Here is a 16,908-nt window from a genome sequence, read left to right on the forward strand (position 1 = left end):
CATAAAATGCAGGAAATAATGCCAAGAGTCAATAAATGAGATGATTTTAAAGTAAAAAGCCTCTGCACATTAAAGAAATAGTTGAGACTGTGAAGAGAAAATGTAGAATGGAGCAAACCTTTGCTAGCTACTCTTCTGACAGAAGAGTAATATTTAAAGTGTATAAAGTACTTAAAGACAACATCAACCCCTGCCACTGAATGACTCATAAATAATTGGGAAATTTAATTAAACACATTTCAAAAGAAGAAATATAGATAACTCATAAACACATGAAAAATAGTTTCACATCATTATTAATTAGGGAAATGCAAATCAAAACTACACTGAAAGTCCTTCTTTCTCCAGTTATAAAGGAAGTCATCAAGAATTTAGTTAGCAGACTTCAGGGGTGCAGGCCAGTAATGTCAGCAACTGGCGAGGCTGAGGCAGGAGGGTGGTGAGCTCATGTTCAACCTAAGTAAAAGTGAGGCTCTGTGCAAGTTGGTGAGATCCTGTCTTTTAAATAAATTACAAAATAAGACTGGAAATGAAACCACAAGTCAAGTATCCCTGAGTTAATTTGCTGGTAACCCCACCCCAAAAGCAGAAAACAATATAACAGTTACAAAAAAAAATATTTTGTAGTATTGGTGAAGTGTAAATTAGCACATTCACTGGGGAGATTTCTCAAAAGACTAGGCATGGATCAACTATATAGTCTACCTATAAATACTTCAGGATTTATCCTAAAAATTAAATTCAACTCACTATAGCAATACACACATAACCATGTGCAGTGGCCCCCGAGCACATTCCTGGCCATGTCCTGCACAGGGCTTGGGAGCTAACCTTGGTGGGGCATACTCTTCCTCCATCCCCGGGTGCTGGTGACAGGGCATGCTCCTTTTCCCTGGATACAGAGCAAAACATGGCTTGGTCCATTGTTGCTCCTGCCTCTGGTTTAGATGATTTCCTATAACTGGACTCACTGATGTGCATGACAGGCCCCAGCTAATAATATTCAGGCATCAACACTCCTGCTTTCAGACATAGACATATTCTGTGCCTGAATATTATTATTGTCTCTTCTGGAAATTTCTGGGGTTACTAGCTGAACTCTATTCACATCACTGTGGCAAGGTTCAGGACATTGCCTTCCTACTTCTCAATTGGTGCTTCCTGCATCATCTTCGCAAGGATAGCTGGTTTTAATGTTTATGGATGAGTTTTACTGGAAGGTAAGGAAACAGACCAAGAGTATCAGGAAAAGGTACATCTCAGGAGGAATCCTGAGAAGTTGGGCAGAGGCTGCTCACCATTTCCCCATCTGCAGACACCAAGTACACACTTCTCTTCAGCAGGAAACTCTCTGAACATGTATAAAATATCTGTACCCAGAGAAAATGGGCCAAGTGTATGGATCTGAGATGAGAGGCAGTCACATAGAAGCATCATGCTACAGGACATTCACAGTCACAGAACTTTAGGCCCCAATGATGAAACCAGATGCCCATCCAGAATGCTGATATGTGTGCATGGCAGTCCTGACAGCCTTCAATGACCTGGCCCATTGGTCAAGTGTACAAGACAAGACCAACAACCATGATCATCAGACCACTCTGGCACATTCCCATGGTGGGCCAAAGGGCAGGTCAGGATCCAGGTCCCCTTGAAGACATGCAAGAACCAAAGAGCAAGACTTACTCAGGGAAAAATTTTCTCACATCCCCCTTCACTATTTAAAATTCAACAGTGCCCATTAGATGGAGCATTGAGTGTGACACAATTCAACTCTGACACAATTCAAGACCACATTCAGCCATGGATGAACTGAGATTTTTATCTATGGTGGAATAATGCTCACCTGTGCTGTGCTGCCTTCTCACTACCAGCTTCTGGGGTGGTGAGTATTTACAGACCACAATATACTGGTGTGAGCAAATTCCTACTTGACTGAAAATTATTTTGATCCTCCTCCCACTCTGCTGCAAGCATATAAAGATGTCTTTTTCTCATTCATATTTCACTTCTCCATGGCCTCTGTCTTTATTCAGGTAGTTCCCACACATGTGTTTCTATAAGGTCATCATAACATTTATGGATGGTAAAATGTTGTTTATTCATAAAAGTATAAAGAGACAGCATATCCATGGAGGTGGTGAAAATCATGGGTCAGGCATGGTAGCACACCTCTGTGATCCCAGCCACATACAAGGAGAAGCAGGAGCATCACAAATTTGAGTCCAGTCTAGGCAATGTAGTTATATCCTATCTCATAATAAAGCATTCTGAGGGGCATCTCAGTGCAGACCACTTGCCTAGGTTGTTGAGACATGGGTTCAATTCCCCCTCAACCCCGCTTTAAAAAAATAATAAAAGATTGTGTAAGCTCTATAAATCAGTTTCCTATTTTAAAAGGAAAACTGAAAAGGAATATGTTGTAAATTATCAGAGTTAGAAAAGTCTGAATTTTAAAATACTCAAAAAAAGTAAAAGTTGTAATCAAATTTTAAATTATCAAGAAATGATCTTTAAACACATGGAAAAGTCTGGAAGGTAATATACTGAACTCCCATATATTAATTACTCAGATTAAACAAGTACATGTCATGACCAATCTTGTTTTAATTAGAATTTTATCCAGTATTTATTTGTATTCTAAAAGAAAAGCACTGCTTAAAATTCACAAACAGTAACAGTATTTTATCTTCTAGAATGTAAGGCTCCTTGAAATTGAGCTTCCTCCTGCCTCAGCCTCCCTTGGGGCTGGTGTGAGAGGCATGGCCAGGAGGATGAGCCACAGCAGCAGGTTTTGGGTCAGGTTCAGCCCTGCTGTGTTGGGTGCCTGTGGAGGCACCACAGGTTGCCTTATGTGCACCCCTTGCTGCCAGTGTCTGGCCTCTTGTCCAGCATAGTGGTGAAGACTGGTGGACTCATGACAGTGTCCCCAAGGAAGTTGTTCACCAACAAGGACCACTGCCTGCACACACCCCCACCTCTTCAGGAAGGAAATCTCCAGACTGAGGGGCATCATCAAGGCAAGTAGTGGCTTTATTTTTAATGCAGTTTATTAAATAAAATTTGAAATGGTACATAAGATGATTTGAAGAGAACTTTGTGTTTGACCAAATTTTGACATCTAAGTCAGGACAACAGGTTGAGAATTCTTTAAAAAGTCATCATTGGGCAGGTTGCCTGTAATCCTTGAGTCCAGGGAGGCTGAGGCATTAGCATACAAGTTTGAGAATAGCCTCTGAAACTTCAAGACTTTGTCACAAAATAAAATGAAAATAGAGCTGTTACTTAGATATAAGAATCCCTGATTTCAATTCTCAGCATGAGTCAACTAATTAAATAAATAAAATGAAAATAATTCCAGAGAAGAACCTCCTGGAGTTGAATTGGTGGCAGTGCTGGCAAACAGAGGATGCTGAGCCCACAGGTGGTTGTAGAACTCCCATCCCAGATGGGTCTCAAGGACCTGTGATGGTAGAGGCAGGGAGCCCAAACCTTGGACAGGCCTGGTGGATGCAGCACCACTTGAGAAGCCTCACCCAATTCTGGCAATGCAAAGGGGTTTCCCTGATGGAGGGCAGAGGCTGCTGCAGGGTACTGATTCAGGCTCTGGGTTGAAGGCAGCAGCTTGTGATGTACACACTCAGGGGCAGCATTCACACCCTGAATTTTGTAGAAGGGCCAGACACCCAAGTAATTCCAAAGTGTGGTCTCCTGCTAGGGCTGCCCTTGGACACCATTGGGAGAGTAAAGAATGGGATTAGGGCAGGTGGAATCCCTGCATAACCAAGGAGTTGGTTCTGGCTCAAGACCAGGATGCTCATCAGGAAGTAGTCCCTGGGAGTCATATGGACAGGCCAAGAACAGCAGTTCTGTCATCAGGTCTACAGGGAATGTACTGCAGAATGAGTTGAATGAGTAGTGGGTAGCCTCAGGACTCTGGAGACATAAAAGAATAGCCTGAAAGCTGGCTGACTTAAACCAGGATCCAGGTGGAACAACAGGACAATATTTGCATGAAGGAAACAGAACTGCAGGCATTTGTATTGTCTGGGTTCAGAAGAAAAAAGGAGGTGTGCATTCATGATTGCACTTTTGGCAAGTTATCTGTCCATCAGAATGGCAAACGCCCACTGCTCCTGGTGATGGACCCCAGAAAGGGAAGGAAGGGAAGGAAGGAGTGAGTGGTCTTGGTAGCTGCTAGGATCTCAGAGGCAGTACACTGTGGTTTGGGTGTGGTTGGGGTGCCCAGCAGAGTCCACTGTAAGTTAAGACTTGTTCCATAGTGTTGCACCATGTAAACATGGGCTATCTTTAGAGCTTGACCAAGTTGGCAGTCCCAGTGTCAGTGCAGTGACCCAAAGAATGGGGTGCTCTGGGAAAATGGGTTGTGCTCAGGTAGAGTTGTCACAGAGGGTAGATCTTGCCTCCCCCACCTGGAGATGGGATGTTGCTCCACACACCCTGCTACTGTGGTGCACATGGACAGATCATATGGCCCTCATCCCAACTGACCTGAAGCAGGTTCCATGGATTAGACATGCCAAACCTGAGGGAAATCAGCTTTTCTCCATAGAGTCAGCTGCCTTGGGTATTTCCTTGCAGAGATGCAAGACTGACGAATAGGCACCTGACCTTCCTGCTCAATTATGCAGGCCCTATGGTCCATGGTCATGGCACTGGCAGCCTTGGTGTCTGGACAGGGCCCCTATATGGGTCCTGAATATCCCCTCTGGTTGTGTTGCACATGGCAGAATCTGTGTTCCTTGGGCCTGGCTGATTTCAGCACTGATGCTTCCCAGAGGGCTCTACCCCCTGAAAAAAATTCCACTCAATGCTTCTTAGCATTGGATATTAAACATGGAGGAGGGTTCACCAAGCATTAGGCCACACAGTTCGTCCCAATACATACATCCTTCTTGAACATGTTGAATGCATTCTTTCCCTTTCAGTAGCCTCCAAATTCCAATATGTGGGCTGACTCTGGGAGGGAAGGAATCAGGCCACACACATGTTGCCCCACCTCTGAGCACCTGCCTGTGCTGAGGGGCCTCCTCACAACTGCCTCTCTGGTAGACCTAACACAAAGTTTTCCATAGAGGGTCCCATGTGAGCACCTGTAGGGGGAGGTGGGAGGAAAGAGCCCTGTCAATGTACCCAAAGACAACAGGAAATCTTTCAAGCTGGCAGAGCTGGGTTGGAAGCCTCCAGCTAGGGCACCTGATGTCAGGAGCCTACTTGGTGGTGTATTTTAAGACAGAGGGACACATGAGGGTGCAGAACCCAGACAAAAAAGCATTTCTGATCTACCAGCATTGTTCCCCTGCTTCCAAGGGGACCCACCATTGGGAGATCCTGAGGAATCCCACATCAGAGGACCCTCACTGAATATGCTGCACTTGTCTCAACTCTGAGGCCCAAGACCAATGTGGGGAGTGTTGTGTGAAAAGGCTGACAAGGCATCCCCAGTGTGGAGCTCCCTGAGGTGGGGGCTGAAGGTGGGGTGCAGCCACATGAGCACCTAGAGCCCTACTAGTGGTGGGCAGCTCTTCAGGTCTCTGTGATCAGCTGTCAAAGTGGGACCAACCTGACTTCAGTCTCAGCACACAAGTGAGCATTACTCTCTGTGACCTTTGACCAACTGTGCTTCCTGGCTGGCTTCAGTTTGGGTCTGACTTACACCATCCCTGATGCCAGAGCCTTGTGAATGAAGGTCTCCTGTTAAACAAGAAGGTCTATGAGACTGGACTAACAGAGTGCTGCACTTATGATGATGACCATTCAGGAGGCTGAAGCAGGAGTATCAAGTTTGAAGCCACCCTGAGAATCTTAGAGAGACCACATCTGAAAATAAGACACAGAGTGCAAGGGATTGATGAGGAGAAGAGCACACTGGGTGCCAGCCCTACTGCCATCCCCACCCTGACCAGGGATAGAAACTGAAGGGGAGAGGGGCTCAGAGCAGGCCAGGCTGAGGCTGCACCTGGGACTTGAGAACACCAAGAGCTTTGTGCTTGAAAACTTGGGGTTTGTAAACACTGCCCCTCTAATCATCACCAGCTGTTTTTGGTAAATCCCAGAAACATTGAGGAAGGAGGAATGGGATGTGAGGAGAAGACAGCATCTGAGCCCCTCTGCACCAGGCATCCCCTACAGTTTGTGATGCCCTGCCCAGCCTCTCTTCATAACTCCCATACAATTTGTGATATAATGGCCTAGGGGGAGGAGCAGGCAAAGCTATTTTTGCTACCAACCTGTCAATGAGGACCTCACAGGAGCCTGTGTGACTCCTGCTGTCAGGGTCTGAAAGGTGTGAGAAGGGGTTTGAGCAACTGAAACAAAAATGAGAAAGATGGTTTCCAGGCAGCTCCCAAGCAGGGAATGGCATGGGTGGAAACATGGGGTGCCTCACTGAGAACTCACCAGGAGTTTGAAGAATGCAGATAATTAAGTTAAATGTGGGTCCCTCTGAACTAGTCCCCTGGTTTTGCACTGGCTGCCTACCACAAAGCCCACCTGTTCCTGGGCTCATCACTCTTCATGGGCAGCAGTCAGAAGTGGCCTTTGACAGTAATAGTGAGCCTCACATTTCCTTTGCTCCTATTGCCTGAGCCCTATGTGGGGCTGATCCATGCCATTACCCAAAGGCTGCCCCGCATGGTCTCAGAACTGATGAGCAGGAGGTTGCAAGACTTGTGCATAAACTTGCAGGGCCCATGGTTATTGCCCAGGGTGCTGAGTCAAGTTTCTCCAGATACTTTGCTCTCCAACTCAGGCAGCACCATCACGCTTGGCACTGACTGTGGCCACATGTCCCTGGTTCTTTGTGATTTCAAACCCCAGCTAAATGGTTCTTCATTTCCTGAGTATCCTCACTTCTTCTCCATTTGAAATTTTATAAAATGGAGTTCGTGTCTATCTGCATCCATGTCCACATCTCAGTGAGCTGTGCACATGTGGGGATGCCCTTAAACATTCACTACAGGTGAGGCATTACAGGGAGCCTAGGGAAGATGAATGTCCAGCAGAGCCACCCTCTGTGGTTGGCAAAAGGCCACCATTCATACCATCCACACTCTTAAGGTGAGGACACTGAGGTCCCAGGAGAACAGATAAGAGTCACCAGCAGTGGAAACAGAGCTGATTAGAACTGTGGCCCTGGGCTACTCTGTTTTTATCTAATCATTGCTCATCAGTCCCACAACTGAACTTTCTGGAAGGGAATTTTTATAGTAGGCACACAGTCTCAGAGGATGCTGAATTGACTGCACTATGGTCTAATGATCCTGCCTTTGCCTGGAGAATGTTGTCATCCACCTTGATCCACATAGTCTGCTATTCATAGCTGTACCCCTGGGCCCTCATTTGAGTACTCCATTATTGCAGGAGTGCCCTTTGCTGTTTCTGTCCTCAGTGTGATTGTGAGCTTAACCTTCCCTGTCTGCTTCTCCTAAAGAGAATGATTGCTGTATAATAAAGTAGATGAACTGTCTCTTCCCTCTATGTTCTCAAGCAGGGATTGACAGGAGGTAGCCTGCTGCCTTCCTCAGTGGGAAATTCAGGTGACCACCACTGTTCTCAGCAGTCATGTGACTCCTGGATGACAGCAATGAAGTTGGTGTGAAATCCCCTCCTAAACTGGCCCTGCTTGGTGCAGGTATGGAGGCAGCAGACCCTGCTGTAAGTCAGACTCCATGATCATGTGCAATTAGGGGGAGTGGGTGCCAGGCTGCTAAGATGACCCCCATTTTTGCTAAAGTGAATGCATCTCTGTCAGTGAGCTGGCCCAGGGAGGAGGCTGGATCTGCAGTTATCTTTCTGACTTCATGGTGGTTTAAGCTTCTATTTTCATTATCATAATTTGTCAAAACACTTAAAAATATATGTTTTTTTCACCTAATTCAATTGCAGTTCTAGAACAGGACATCTACATCTGAATGAAGCTTGGGTGGGATTAACCACAATTCTGATGCCTTTGTAGATGTTGCTGGGATTCCTGGATTAAACCCTGGGCATTGCTCTCCCCATGTAGGGGCTGAGTGCCACATCTATTTCCTACCACTCCAACACTTGACATGGTTCTGTTGGAGTAGAGGATCTGACATTTGACATGGTTTTGTTGAAAGATCTTCCTCCCTCTTGGGGACCATAGGTGTTGTATATTTCCATGTGTAGTTGCTTTTAATACTAATAATCAATACATCCTTAGATTCAGATTATAGAGAATACTGGGGAGATTTCATGGTGCTGGGACACAAAATAACATACAATAAAGTTTAATATTAATACTTAGATGAAATCATAAATAAGCAATTATGATTTGCTCAAATTTGTAAGGATCCTGTAATTTCTTTTAGTATACAAATGATCTAAAAGTTATATATATGTATATGAGAATGTATTCCTCTGAGCTTTGATGTGGTGTTTGGTCTTCATTGCTTTCTTAGGGTTTATGATTAAGTTTAAGAATATTTTTCCCAATTAATAAAAAATAAATAGGTTAAACATAAGTACAATTTGTATTCTTCCTATGCCTAGTTCTTTAAAGATCAAAATAGTTTTAGTCTGCCATTGAGTACATAAAATAGAATAAATATTAACTCTAAGCTGATTCCTCTATTTTCTGCTAGTAATAACAAAAAAATTTCCACTGTTAAAAGCTAACATTAGAGTTCTTGGAAAGGGTAACTTCTATAGAAACTTAATGACAAATTCTTTCAGGGAAATTAAAACTAAATGGAGCATGGTGCACTCTACCTTGCTGGGAACTGGGTTTTGTTTTTTGTTTTTTATTTAAGCTATCATACAGTAAGAACATGTTTCTTGAATAAGATAATTAATTATACTCTTGAAGATTTTTTACTTAACATTTCATTGTATTAACCATGAAGTGATGCAATCAATACCAAAGAAAAAACATACAAAAAGATTCTGTGAACAATAAAGATTCAGATTCAGCCTCAGAACACTTGGTGTCTCTCTATGCTGTTTCTCCACTGTGCCAATGCCTCCCATCCACCTAGGACACCCGAACACTGCTAGGAATGGACCCTGGCAGCTGAGAAGTTGGATCATGGTCGCCAGGGTTACTGCAGAGCCTTTTCACCTGAAAGCCAAGATCTGGCCAAACCGAATGACCCCCAAGCTTCAGCACTGCTTTCCAGAGTCATGGGACCCCCAGGCTGCAGCAGCAGTCCTACATCCATGTATCTCCCTCCAGGCAGGTCTGTGGAGCCCAGGGCTTGACTGTGACATCCTGAGCAGTGACCCAAACCAATCCTCTCCAGGAAGCACTGGAGCAAAAGGCTCCCAGTTACATTTCAGCCTCCCACTGGAGACACAGAAATGCAGCAAGGAGTTATGTGGTCACTGTCATGTAGGAGCCACACACAAATGCACACACACACACTTGTGTGCAGACACATCTTGCCATTGCTTGTGTGGTAGATCATTCACTCATTTTCTGTTTTCCTTCCTTCCTTCTTTCTTTACTTCCTTCCTTCCTTTCTTCTTTCTTTTTGGTATCAGGGACAGAACCCAGAGGCACTTTACCACTAGGCCATGTCCCCAACCCTTTTTTTTTTTTTTGAAACAGAGTCCAACTAAGTTGCTTAGGGACTGGTTAAATTGCTGAAACTGGCCTGGAACCTGGAATCCTCTTGCCTCAACCTCCCAAGTCATGTGACATCCATATATTTTCTATGAGCATTTCCAGAGGTCCTCTCAGACACTGAGTTTCTGCCACAGGAAAGGGAGATGAACAGGACAAGCCTGAGTACCAGATGCTCCTCATCTCTTGAGCACAGCTGGGGAGATGAAAACTGAGTGTGGGGAACACCCCCAAACCTGGCTTGGCACAGAGTCCCATGCCTGCTCATCCCTCCCTGCTGGATGCTGAGGATCATGATCCCTGCACACAGTAGGGCCAGCAGCACAGAATTCTTTGGCACAGCCCTCCTCCTCCTCTCCCCCCTTCTTGAAAGTTCTGGGTTGCCCAGACCCCTTGCTGGACAGCCTTTCCTGCAGCTTGTTTTAATCACTTTTTGAGTTAAAAGTCAATATTTAATTAACTAAGTAATTACACTCAGTTTACATTTGAATCTGGGTATTTGCTCATCTGTGCTTACTGGGACACCATCCTCCTCACCCTAACATCTGTCCCTTGCCCCTTTACCACAGTGCTCCCCAGGCAGCTCTGAAACCAAGTCTCTGGGGTTGATGGGGAGCAGTTGAGCCTAGCTTTCCCTGGAGGACAACCCCAGATTTGTCCTCCCTCTGAACCGTTCCTGCAGTTAGCAGTGAAGGGGGTTCCTCCTTGTGACCCCACCTCCCCACACACAAGGAGAAGCTTAAATAAACTCATCCATTAAAGACAGAAAGGGTGGGCCCCATAAGCCTGACTGGTCCAATTGTGAAGGAGGAAAACTCAAGACAGCCTGCCCCCTCAAATTTAGTGCTGAACGGGGCAGCTCAGGGGTGGTACATCTTGACTGAGGGTCCATGGGCCTCTGCATGAGAGGGTGCTGACTCTCAGCCAGTGTTTGTATGCCAATGAGCAGAGACTTCCACAGAGCTCACAGGGAATGCTGACCTGTCCCCACCCAGGACCCACCAGCAGCTCACAGAGGTCCTTCTCTGGGACACCAACACACCTGGGACCCCCTGTCCCCCAGCAAATGGCAGAAGCTCACTTTCATCAGGTTTCTCCCAGCCCTCCACCTGGAAGTAGAAGGTGAACCTGGCCCAAGGTCTTTTACTCCTCCACCCAGGGCAGGACCTCAGCCTGAGTTCATTCACCAGCCATGGAAGGGGGCCAAGCAGGAACTCCCAGCAAGAGTAGGAAGCCCATAAGTTGTCTCTGTCTACAAAAAGCCTCCTGGGAATTTAATAGACATTACATTAAACAAGGATTATCCAGGAAAAGACTGGAAATTTCACTATGTTGAGGCTTCCAAGCCATAGACACTGTCTTTCCAATTCTTTTATTTTTTCCCTCAAGATTTTCTAGTTTTTGGCATACAGAGCATGTCTGTATGTTGCTAATTTTATACCTGATATTTCATTTTCTTTGTAGTAATTATAAGTGGTATTGAACTTTAATTTTGTTTCCATTTGTTCATTGTTAGCATGTAGAAAAGCAATGAATTTTATGTATTGATCTTGTATCACATGAACTTTTTGAATTCACTAATTAGTTCAAAGAACTTTTCATTTTGTTTTGGTTTGTTTGTTTTTTTGGGATTATCTCTGCAGGCAATCATGTCATCTGAAAACTGAGACTTTTCTTTTTTCTATATTTATGCCTTGTATTTCTTTTTTTTTTTGTCTTATTACACTGTGAAGAACTTCCAGTACTGTGTTGCATAAAAGGAAGGACTGAAGAACTACTTGGTGTCATGCTCTTTCTGTCAGGGGAAAGCATACAGCCCTTCACCCTTAAGGATGGTATTAGCTGTAGGGTTTTGTTGATGCTGTTTGTGAGATTTTTGGATTTTTTTGCACCTGTTGGTATTGATGTATTACACAGATTGCTTTTTTTTAATATTAGCTACCTTGCATACCTGGAATAAATTGCACATGTTGCATAAGTTTTTTCCACCTGGTTGTATCCAATCTGCTAATATTTGAAGATATTTTTTCTAAGTTCCTGAAAGATATTAGTCTGTAATTTTCTATTCATGTGCTATTATTGTCTGATTTTGATGTCTAGGAGACACTTCTCATAAAATGAGCTGGGAAGGACTCCATCTTTGTGTTCTGGAATAGATGGAATGAAATTGGTGCTAATGTCTTTTTTATGATGAATAAAGTTCTCCAGTAAAGTCATCTGGACCCAGAGATATTTTTACAGAGCTTGTAGCATTACTCACTTTCTTTCTTCTCAATTGAGTGTGGTAGTTTGTGGTTTTCAAAGAAGTACCCACTTCTTCCAAGGTGGACTCCAAGTATTAGTTGGGCTTTGTTCCTTTCTGTGGTGGTGGAATGCTCAGGAACACCCCTGGTTTGCTCCTGGTGATGGTGGCACATTTCTTCCCTCTTTATCTTCTTCGGTCTTCTTGTTATATGTTCATTTTCATTTGTTTTGTGTATTTTAAAAATGTCCTTGTGGACTTCCTCTTTTTCTCATGGATTATATAGAATGCTTCTGCTTCATATTCACATTTGAAGATTTTCCTGTGGTCCTGTTGTTTACTCCAGGTTCATTTCATCATGGAAAGAGAACATTCATTCTCATTGCAACCTTGATTCTTCTGAGTTGTTGAGGTTTCCTTTGTGAACCCAGAGATGGTCTCTCTTGGCAAACACTCCATGTGAACCTGGCAAAAATGTGTGGTCTATGGTCATTGCACAAAGCAGCCTGTGCATGTCAATCAGATCCTGCCAATTATGGGGTCATTCATTTTCACTTTGACCTTACTGTCTCCTGCCTGTTAGATCTGGTTTCTTGACAGGTCAGTTAGTGATACAAAGTGTCCAATGCCAACATCTTCAGTGTTGGAGCCTCCAATTCTGATCATAGGTGTATCTCTTTCTCTGTTCAAATGGGTCATCTTTTGTCCTTGTGGTTTGAAGCTCAGTGGTTTGGTGTTTACCCATTTAAGACATCATGGGGGAGATGTGCTTTCCTTACTGGATCATGTCCCCCACTGATCCCAGTCATTTTCTTTGCTGTAAAACCCACTAATCTGGCACTAATCTGGCCACTGCTGTGTTACTAAATTCATGACATGACACAGCATGCCCCTCCTTTATTGCCAGCCCCCAGTTCACTGTGCTCTAGTGAGCTTCTCCTATACAGCATGTAATAGGCTGGTGGTTTATAATCAGCTCTGTCATTGTCTCTCTATTTCAAATGTTATATTTATATTATTGACATTTTGACTAAGTATTGCTATGTTAGGGTTTAGGGCAGCTGTTCTATTATTTATTTTCTATTTTTCCCCTCTAGGTTCTTGTGATTCCACTTTGACTTTCTGGAGCAGTACCTTGCATACTCTTCTCAGCACTGCCTGGGTGCCACCATGTGCATTCCCAGGCTGCCACATCATGCTGTCATCAGTGTTTCATCACTGAGATAAAGCACTGAGGCCTCCACTGAGGCCACTACCCTGCCCACTCCTGAAATGGAGTTGTCTTAAACTTGCTTTGCACACATTGAGCATCATATACTATTTGTGCTTCGGCTGTCTCATATCACTTAAGAAACTCAATAGTGAGGAAGAGTTTATTCTATTTACACCCTTTTTGTTACTCAACTCAAAATTCTTTCATTTCTGTAATTTCAAGAACACCTGTTTATTTCTGTCTCCATAGTTACTTTGGAAGTGAATTCCTGATGGATAACATATAATTTAATATGCTCTGCCAATCTCTGTGTTTTTATTGGTGTATTTAGACCATTAACATTTAATGTAATTGATTACCAGGATTAAAGTTTATCATTTCATGGGGTATTTTGGGGGCCCTGTTTCTTCTGTTTGGTTGGTTTTTGGTCTTCCTGTGAGTTCCTTGGAACTTCTCTAGAGTTATGCTTTGACACATCTGTGTGTTTTCCAGTGCATCTCCCTGTGCTGTTTCTCAGTTGCTCTTCTATATAATCCCATCTACTCATGTCTCACCCCACTGTTTTGAGTGAGTTGCGGAGCTCTAACCTCCAACTTTATCCAGGATGCTGCCCCCCTGGGCCTGGGAAAGTCACCTAATCCTTCTGTGCCTCACAACCCTCTTGTATGTGACAGGGTCAGTAATGGCACTGGCCTCCTTGGGCCTTTGCAATGAATAATGGATTTGCTGCCTAGGAAGTTCCTAGGACAGTGACTGACACACAACAAGCCCTGGATAGTCAGCACTTGCCCATGCACAGGCAGAACATGGCAGGGTCAGGCCCTGGGGGAGTCTGACTGCTTTGCTCCCTCTGTGGACAAGAAATCCAGGGTTCCCATCTCCAGTCAAAGTGCATATTCATGTGGAGGTGTCCTATACATTGCAGGATGCTTAATAGTATCCCTTGTCCCTCCCTCTAGGTGCCAGCCCCCTCCCCACCCAAAACATTGAAAGATCTGATTCAAAATGTCAATAGCAACCAGGTTGAAAGACCCTGGCACAGGGATGGTGCAGATCTAAGAAAGTCCACAATGTGGTTAATGGCAGCTACCATGTGCTGTGTGCTATGCAAGGTGTTGGGGACCATGCTGTGACCAACACAAACTCTATCTCTAACTGTAGGAAGCTGCTCCAGTATTGGTACCAGGTAATAAGTTGAGTGTACAGTAAGTGAAGAAGGAGACAAAACCCAGTGAGTGCCTTGGTGTTTCTACTGCTTAGGTAGTGCCCAGGACAGGCCTCAGAGCAGGTGGCACTTATGCTTAGACTTTACAGAGAAGAATGACTCCATCATACAATCTCTGAGGAAAAATTCATAGTCAAAAAAGAGTCAGAGCAAAGGCCCTGGGGCAGAAGTGAGTCCAGCAATAGAAAGAGCCCTGTGGTGGGGCTGGATAGGGGAAGCAGGAGAGGTGGGCCAGGGCCAGGTTACATTGCTTCAGGAGTTTGCACTTATTCTGTAAGCCATGAGAGGGGGGGCGAGTGTTGGGTGGTGAGTTGGGGAATTGCGGTATGAAGTGCTCTCACCAGGTGAGACTTGTGTCTTGAATGTCCATGACCTGGAAGTGAGGCCCCTCTGATTTGTGACCCCTTCAACTCTGCTGCTCTCATCCTATTCCAGTTCATGCTGAGTGGTCCCACTTTAGAAAGACCCCTCCAGCTGCCCTAGGGAGCATTCAGGATGGGGCAGTGTTGGGAGAAGGAGGGGAGACCGCCAGCTACATCACAGTACCCAAGAGAGAGGATGCAGGCAGCATCCAGGAAAACTTGCTGTGTGACCAAGCTGGGGTTCTGGGTGGTGGCTGAACTTTCCCAAGGACAACAGAGACAGGCAGAATTCATCAAGGTCACAGCAAACATAAGGAAGCTTGGCTGCAAGGTCCTTGGTCTCCTCCCAACACCTCGCTTTTTGTTTAAAATAAATAAGACCAAAAGTCTATTTTGGACAAGATTTGCAGACTCAATTCCTCAAGAAGTAGAAAAATGACCACAGAAAGCAAAGCACAGAGTGAGATCAGAGCCCTGTGGGGTGGAGATGTCTGCCCCCCCAACATGGATCAGTTCTTCAGTGGAATGTGATAGTTTTTTCTCTAGACCCTCTAGCCCTTTAATTCCTTTTCTTTGGAATATCATCTTGCTTGTTTACAATTTAAATCTAACAAGAGTCTTGTTTGTGATGGGATTTGTTGACACAGGATGTGGCCACACCTCCCCACCTCCCCACTGGGAAGTAGAAAGAAGTGACAATCATCCATTAGGTTAGCAGTGGCCTGTGTCCACTGTCAAAGGGCAGTGGAGTTTGGATGTTTGTGAATATTGTTGCTGGCAGCAAATGTAAAGATCTCCTAGCTGGGACTCTGAAATTAGCTCTTATGGTTCAATCCCTAGTGAACCTGGAGCCTTTTTGAATGCATTATTAAAATTATGAACCAAAACTGAGCTGCCCAGAGTAGATGATTTGTATTAAAGCTCACAGTAGAGGTTGTGTGGAGAGTCATGCATATGGATGTTCTCAGGCAGTTATCAAAAATAATTTGCAGCCAGGAAGCAATCAGCGCTAGGACTCGCAATGATGATTTGGTACCTAAGAGCAGGGCATCATTAGAATGGACTCAGGGGACAACTGATGGGCATTGACACCCCTGCACACCATTCCTGGAGTCTCATTTCTCAGCAGAGAATTGCTGAGTGGCCTTGAGCTTGGAGAGGTCTGTGGGGGCCTTCTGATGTGGCCTCATGGGATATGGAGACTTCTGTGTTATCCTAAGGACACAGGTGAAGGCACTTCAAGAAGAGGAGGGATGTGACACTCTGATTCCAGGTGGAGGATAGATTATCAGGACTTGGAGCAGAAGCAGGGAGACAGCAGAGGTTCATCCACAGAGGAAGCCACTGCAACAGTCAGGTGAGCACACAGCTGCAGAGGAGTAGGAAGGGGCTGGGGGTCCTTGGGGACCCAGGTGAGGAACAGGAAGAAGGGTTCTCCTGGAATTGCACCTGGACCAAGTTGGTGACTGAGTGCCAGCCTCTCTCTTGGGATCAATACATCTTGGGATCAATACATGTCTACTGTATGATCCAGGATTGAAATCAGCTGAATACTGAGCTTGGTTTACAGCTTTATATTGACTCATGACAAACCAAAAGAAAATGCTGGAATAATAAAAGGAACTGTGGGTGTGATGGGGACACAGAGGGCAAGGAAGACAATTTGAGGTGGAAATCTACCCACATGTTGTGTGTTTACATGCTCTGCACACACATGCATGTATGTTTCCATGTGTATATTGTGTGCACAAAATTTGAACCCAGAGCCCAATCCTTGAACCCATGCTATTTAACCACTTTCTGGGTCAACATTGAGTTGTTCCTGTTTGAAAGTTTATTTTTCACTGCTCTAAACCCTGCTGTGGGGATGTCTGGATGCATGCATCTTTGTGCTCTGCATGTCTAGATATGAATTTCAGGGAGTGAGAGAGGAGGTCTCAGGTTCATTGTGGCATCTGTCAGCTCCCACAGCAGCCCCAACTCTCAGCAAGTACCTGGCTGCCTGGCCTTCTATGGAGGCCAGACTCCTCCTCTCTGAAGGTTGAAGAGGCCTTTGAAGGCAGCCAGAGATTTCCAAAGTTGACAGATGAGGAGGAGGCTGGGCCTTTGAATCTCTGTGGTTCATCACAGGTCAAGTATCCTTGTGCCCCCAAAACTGAGCACATGTCCCCAATCCCCATGACTGGCTGCTCACAGAGGTGGGGTCTGGAAAGTATTCATCATCTGCTATTTTCTTCTTCTCCCCACAGCAGCTCTGAC

Source organism: Sciurus carolinensis (assembly GCF_902686445.1).
Source record: "Sciurus carolinensis chromosome 14 unlocalized genomic scaffold, mSciCar1.2 scaffold_124_arrow_ctg1, whole genome shotgun sequence".
In the NCBI taxonomy this organism is placed as follows: domain Eukaryota; kingdom Metazoa; phylum Chordata; class Mammalia; order Rodentia; family Sciuridae; genus Sciurus; species Sciurus carolinensis.